The sequence below is a fragment of the Arachis stenosperma genome, chromosome 3 (genome assembly GCF_014773155.1).
Source record: "Arachis stenosperma cultivar V10309 chromosome 3, arast.V10309.gnm1.PFL2, whole genome shotgun sequence".
Taxonomy (NCBI): Eukaryota; Viridiplantae; Streptophyta; class Magnoliopsida; order Fabales; family Fabaceae; genus Arachis; species Arachis stenosperma.
Genome location: NC_080379.1, coordinates 107036272 through 107042834, shown reverse-complemented (window position 1 = coordinate 107042834; position 6563 = coordinate 107036272). Strand labels below are relative to the sequence as shown.

The following is a 6563-nucleotide window of genomic DNA, read 5'->3' as shown; positions in this document are numbered from 1 at the left end:
ATGTTAGCATAGCTAACGTGACTCTTAACGTAGGTGTGATCCTCCTTCGAGAGCATTAGTGACACTCACCTTTGTCAATAACGCTCCAAATGCCATGTTCTCTACGTTAGAACTCACGTTAACTAAGTTAATGTGGCTCTTAACGTAGTAGTGAAGCCATCTCTCAACGTTAGTGACAAAAGTGAGTGTCACTAACGTTGGTTCCTTGATCTCAACTCCACGTTAACTTTCACGTTAATAAGCTTAACGTGAAAGTTAACGTAGGCAATGCTAGATGGTCCAATGTTAGTGACAAAAGTGAGTGTCACTAACGTTGGCTTGTGTTTCCTCTTCCACGTTAGAGTTCACGTTAACTAAGTTAACGTGACTCTTAATGTGGATCATTGCCAAGTTCTCCAACGTTAATGGTGTTCACTTTTACCATTAACGTTGGAGTTCCTTCTTCTTCTACGTTAACTACCACATTAACTTAGTTAACGTGGCAAGTAACGTGAGCTTTGGGTGGCTTCGCAGGCATTATTGGTGATCACTTTTCTCATTAACGTTGCAAGCTTTACCATTCCACGTTAGTGTTCACGTTAACTAGTCTCCCTTGCTTCCTTTGCCCTGAAAACAAGCAATTAAAGTGCATCAAAGCTCTAGCCAAAGTCATGAGATTATGCATCATTAATTTATCATACAATTCTAGCAAAATACTCATGAAATTATGCAAAGTTCACAAAAGTTGCTTGAATCAAGATGTAAGTGTAATTTCATCCAAAACTTGCCTTATTCACTAAGAAAATGCATGAAACTATCCTAAAACAGTAAAAAAAAGTCAATGAAACTGGCCTAGATGCCCTGGTATCAGCCTTATTTCCAAAGGAAAGTATGAACTATTATATATTTCTGGAAAGTCCTGGATGTTAGCTTTACATAGCTGTTGAGAGTGTGCTATTTGAAGTTTTGTAGCTCCAGAAAAGCTCCTTGAGTGCATGGAGGTTAGATCCTGACAGCATCTGCAATCCTTTCTCTGCTTCTGAATCAAACTTCTACTCAAGTTCCTCAATTTCAGCCAAAAAATACCTGAAATTACCATAAAACATACAAACTCAAAGTAGAAGACAAAAATGTGAATTTTGCACTAAAATCTATGAAAACTTAATAAAACTTAATCAAAACATAATGAAAACTATATAAAAATGACGCTAAAAAATGTATAAAATATCTGCTCATCAGATATCATAGTTGGTGATTGGACGGATGGAATTGTGTGTGGCATTGGAATTCCTATTGTCAAGGACTCTGAGTGCTACAATCGCCAGGTTCTCTATTTGAATCGCAAGATTCTCATGATACACACTAAGATGTGGCTTGCAAACGATGGAAATTATAGAGAACTTTGATGGTTCACAGCGTAGAAGCCGAGAGATCAGCTTGTCAATTTTCAGCTTCCCCGCGGGATAGCTAAGGCGTTAGGTCAGACATCGGTTCCCTTTGGTTATGGATTTCTGATGTTCAAGGACATGTTGCATAATCACAAGCTATTTTATTTTTACATTGTTCATTCGTTTAGTTATTATTTAATGGTTATTTAGTGTGTTTACTTACAAACTCTAGATTCTTTATAAATGCATATTAAGATCTAGTGTGTTCTAACTACTGTGTATTGTGTATGTTTAATTTACTTATTTGTCATTTCAACTTATGGTCCGATATTTATTAAGTACTAAATATATAGCTAACACTGCCCCCTCCCCCCAAAAAAATTGTAGAGCTATTTCGGCTGAAGTTTGTGAAGACCTGTCTACTCTAACTCCCAACATTCTGAGCTTGATTTGAACGTGGTTGAAGTCTTTATGAATGCCAGTGGAAGTCATCACCAACTTAAAAAGCTTAATGTTCGTCTTCATGCTTTTATAGATGCCATTCACACTCGTGGCGGGGTATACATGTATAGCAATCACTAAGGATGCGATGGTGGTCGCCTTTACTATGGTAGAATAAGTTTATTTAACAAAAAGATATAATGCTGTGAAGTTTGTATCCAATGCATATTCTGGAGAATGAATACCTTCAAATATCTGCAAATTGGTATATAGTCATTTTGACTTTTATTTTAGCTTCTTTTCCAACTTTTGAAAATTTTACTTATGTGGTCTTCTGTTTATTTATTAAAATTTACTTGTAACAGACGGTTGTGCTTGTGCTGTGGTCAATGGTGACCTTGTTGCATAAAAGTCACAATTTTCTTTAAAGGATGTTGAGGTTGTGGTTGCACAGATAGATCTAGACGTGGTATGTGTGTTGCATCACATCCCACCTATAATGCATGCAATTCCATTTTAATGATCAGTTGTTGACATTGGATTTGGTTCCATAGTTCCATTTTTCTATTAGTAGGTGGCTAGCTTAAGAGGATCTGTAGGTAGCTTTCAAGAGCAAGTAAGTTGTAAAACTAAGGTTCCTTCAGTAGAAGTACCATATAGCCTTTGTTTGCCATTTAATATTAAGCATCGTCTTTCCATTTCACTCAAGGTAATGCATGTTACCATTTTGAGTTGCAACTTTTAGATAATTTCACAATGTACTGCTTCAATTGCTCAGGCTACCAAGTTGCTATATTAAATGTGGTATATGCTTTACAGATCAAGTATCACTCTCCTAAGGAGAAAATAACATTTGGACCTGGTTGATGGTTATAGGACTATTTAAGAAGAAGTGGAGCATTTGGTTTTCTGCTTCCCCTTTTTGGTGGAGCAGACAGTTCATCAGTTGCTGTAGTTGTTTGGTACATGTGTCAACTGGTTGTTAAAGGTACTTTTAAATGTGATGGCAAGTTCTGTTAGAGATTTTAATATACTTTCAAGGTTCTATCCCTGCCTAACTTGTGGCAGTAGCAGTATGTAGAAGCTATGTTATTGCGCATAGCAACAAATGCTTATTTAAGAAGAAACAAATTATCAAATTGACCACTAATCAAACCTCGGATAAGCACCACTGATGAAAGGATCTCAAGGAAGGGTGGATAAGAGGCGATATGTAATTAAATTATTATTGAATTACTTATAGAATTAAACTTCTACTTATTATAGAATGTAGTGTCTTTTTCTTATTTCTGTGTGTTTTGACTTCTTTCATTGAAACCAAACTATAAAATAAATTCTAGTAATAAAATCAGGATGGGCTATCTCTTTTCTCTTTTACATTTTTTAGACGTGGAAGAGGTGGAATAAACAAAATCTTGTAGTTTATATAGTATTGGTTACTGATTCACATTTTCCTGTAGAAATTGCAAATGGGGATGAACAAGTTAAAGTGGATGCAATGAGAATAGGAAACTACAGAGATGGACAATATCCTACGAACCGCAGAGAATTTGCTAAAAGAATATTCTATATTATTTTTATGGGATCTGAAAACAGGTAAGTAATAAATATAATGTTTTCCTGTTTTTCAATCTTTGGCTATACACCGGAGTTTCTATATGCTATTTCTATGAATCCTCATCAATCTTTATAAAGATAGGTCTACTTCTGCTTCCCTCGTTTTTTAATATTTTCTGTTACGATTATTTATAGTTTCAAAATGTTACTTGTATCCCATTTTGTGTTAAGGAGCTTATACATCCCCTGATTAAAGAACAACTTTATCAAATGTTAACGATATGCTAAAAAGAATTTCTCCTTAAAGTTTGGACATGACAAGGTTACGGGCAAAGGTGTTGGCTTATGAAATTGGTTCATGGCACCTTGATCTTTCCATTGATGGAGTTGTATTTGCATTTTTATCATTGTTCCAAACACTTACAGGGAAGAGACCATGCTATAAGGTAAATGAAGCATAGACTGGTGAATTATTTTAATCGTAGCTAGCAAGTACTAGAACTCTGTAGTCTATGATGTTTTCATGCACTTGGACTTTTGGCCAGAAGTATATTGATAATGTGATAAATAAGTGTTGCAAATATAAATAGTCATACATAGATCTCCATATTGATATTGGGGCCTTGCTACTAACTGGGTCAAACTGGCTGAAACTTAGTTTCCTTGTGGGATAATCTCACAATTTTTATCCTGTCTAAAAGCTTAAAAATCTGATTTATGCTTAATTGTTTATGTTTACATGCTATTATAGGTCTTAAATAATTTCTTTGTATGTCTTTACAGGTAAATGGTGGATCTAATGTTGAGAATCTAAGCTTGCAAAAGATACACACTAGAATTAGGATGGTGCTAGCTTTCACGTTTGCATTACTATTGCCTTGGGTTCATAACAAACATGGTTTTTTATCATGGAGATCTCAAATGTGGATGAAGGATTACACGGTTACTTGACAAAGGTATCTCTACACAGATTTAGATTAATACTTTTCTACTTGTATTTTATCATTTCTCATATTTTGTGGTCCATTGCACATCATTTACCAAAGTTTATCTCTTTTATAGTATAATTGCAGTGCAGCGGATATAAATCCTATTTATAGCATAAGAGGAAAATCTCATAACACGAAAATCTCATATACATCCCCTTAATCTAGTCATTAAACATCCTTTGGAAAAATTACTTTGCTTCATTTGTTGTGTGCATCCAAAAGGAAAAACAACCATTTGTACCTATGAACTTTACGAGCATTGACAAAAACACCCATTAAAGAAAGAAACTAACGTTGTATCCATCAAAGATGGATTCCGTACGACAAAAGTACCCAAATCCTAAATTTATGTTGACTTTTTAATAAAATTCCAGAATTAGCCCATCTTTATCTTCAACCCTTCCTCTCTTCTTTTCCAAATCTCAAACACCTACATTGCCACTACCTTAACCATCCTCTATTCTCTACTACTCCACTAACCACCACTGCCGTCATCTTTTCACGCTGACGATGACAAAGACAACAAAAAGGTAACCAAGCGATCCATCCGTTCCCACGCAATGCTACCACCTTCAACTGCAGCCACCCAAACTCCGCGGCGGCCCAGCGCCGCCTTAAGCCCATGCATAGATCACCTATACCTTGGCACAGTGGCAAGTTCAGAGTTTAGAGCCACCGGATTCAAGCTCCAGCAGCGCCATTGCACAGAGATACCACAATGCCTCTCCGGCCAAGACCCCGTCTAATGCCGCCACAAGATGGAGAAGCTCCGAAAGTGAGATTGAACCGAGATCCAGCGCACAAGATCCCTTCCCGTGGTATGATTCAACTCCTCCTAGGTCCACTTCAAGCTCATGGACTCCATGGAGAAAGGTCCTATATTTACAACAATACAAATTACAAGTTTATTATATAATTAATGAAGTTGAACAAATCTCCTGTAATTAATAATTTATTTGTTTTTATCTATACCCAAATTGAACCAATTGAGTGTATTCATTGTTCAAATTCTCTCAGAAATCTCTAATCATATCTATGTTAGGATACTTATCAAGTCAGAGAATGACTTCGATAACCACAACGGCAATGGAGGTGCGTGGCGTTGACCGTGGCGAAGATGACGCGGGATTTGGGGAAGAGGGGGAGAAAAAGGGGGGAGAGGAATCCGGTTGGAGAGGTTGTGTCGGTGATCAAGTTTCTTGGAGATGGGTTCATGAAGATGGAAATACCGTCATGGCAGCCGTCTGAACTTCTAATACAATTATAAGATGCTAAAAATTAAGGTGTTACAAGATAAATGTAAAAGACATTATTCAAGATGTAACAGTTGCTTAAGAGGGTGTTAGTGGAATAGGAGTTGCTACAGCAGGTTAAAATAATCCCAAAGTTAGATTCTAACTAAAATTAACCACTCTAAGAATAATAGAACAAAATAGAATTTTGCTTAGACAGTGCTGTAGATTTCATCTTTTGAAAATTAATGTGCATTTTTTTCCCACTTGATGGAGTCTACAAAGATGTATGAGTGGCTAACAACCATAGCTTCTATCAAATTAATAAATTAAAATGAAAACTTTTTAGTGATTCATACCTCATGTTTGTGAAATTTCTGAAAGAGAAAAAATGCATGTGTCTTGTGTATCATTTTTTTTCATCTTTTTTTTATTGTACATTTGTGGCGAATGAAATTTATCCAACCTGGTATTTCAGCTTTTATTATTTGTTTCCATGAGAATGTAGTTTTAAAAGAAGAGGATGATGAGAGAGAAAAGCTCCTAGGGTTGCAAGTTAGACAAACATCGATAATCAAAGAAAAATATTAAAACAAGTTACTTTTGTATATGCAAAAGACACAACTAAGAAGATTTATTGTCTCATTAGGAGGCGGCTAATTATGAAGATAGTAAGTAATTTTGACACCTGAAAAGGTCTCGGGAGGTGAAATTGTGAATCTTAAAACTTAAAATGCCAATTTGATTGCATAATTGTCATGCTCCTTGCAATGAAATACGTTTCTTATGGGAGAATGTAAGGAGTTTTAGTGATTAAAAAAATAGTTAATATTGGCTAAAAGCCTAAAAATATGAAGAATAATTGTTGATTATATAACATTTTTCCTATATTAATGGAGGAAACAAGAAAATTATAAATTTGTGATATTAAAGACATTGAAATAGTATTTTAAGTTAAAAATATGAAGAATGTACAT

At 35.3% G+C, this 6563-nt stretch overlaps 1 pseudogene; it reads left to right on the top strand.

The window, feature by feature from the left end:
• The first annotated feature begins 207 nt into the window (after nucleotides 1-207).
• On the top strand, nucleotides 208-4514 carry LOC130966559 (glutamine-dependent NAD(+) synthetase-like; annotated as a pseudogene).
• The last annotated feature ends 2049 nt before the right edge of the window (nucleotides 4515-6563 follow it).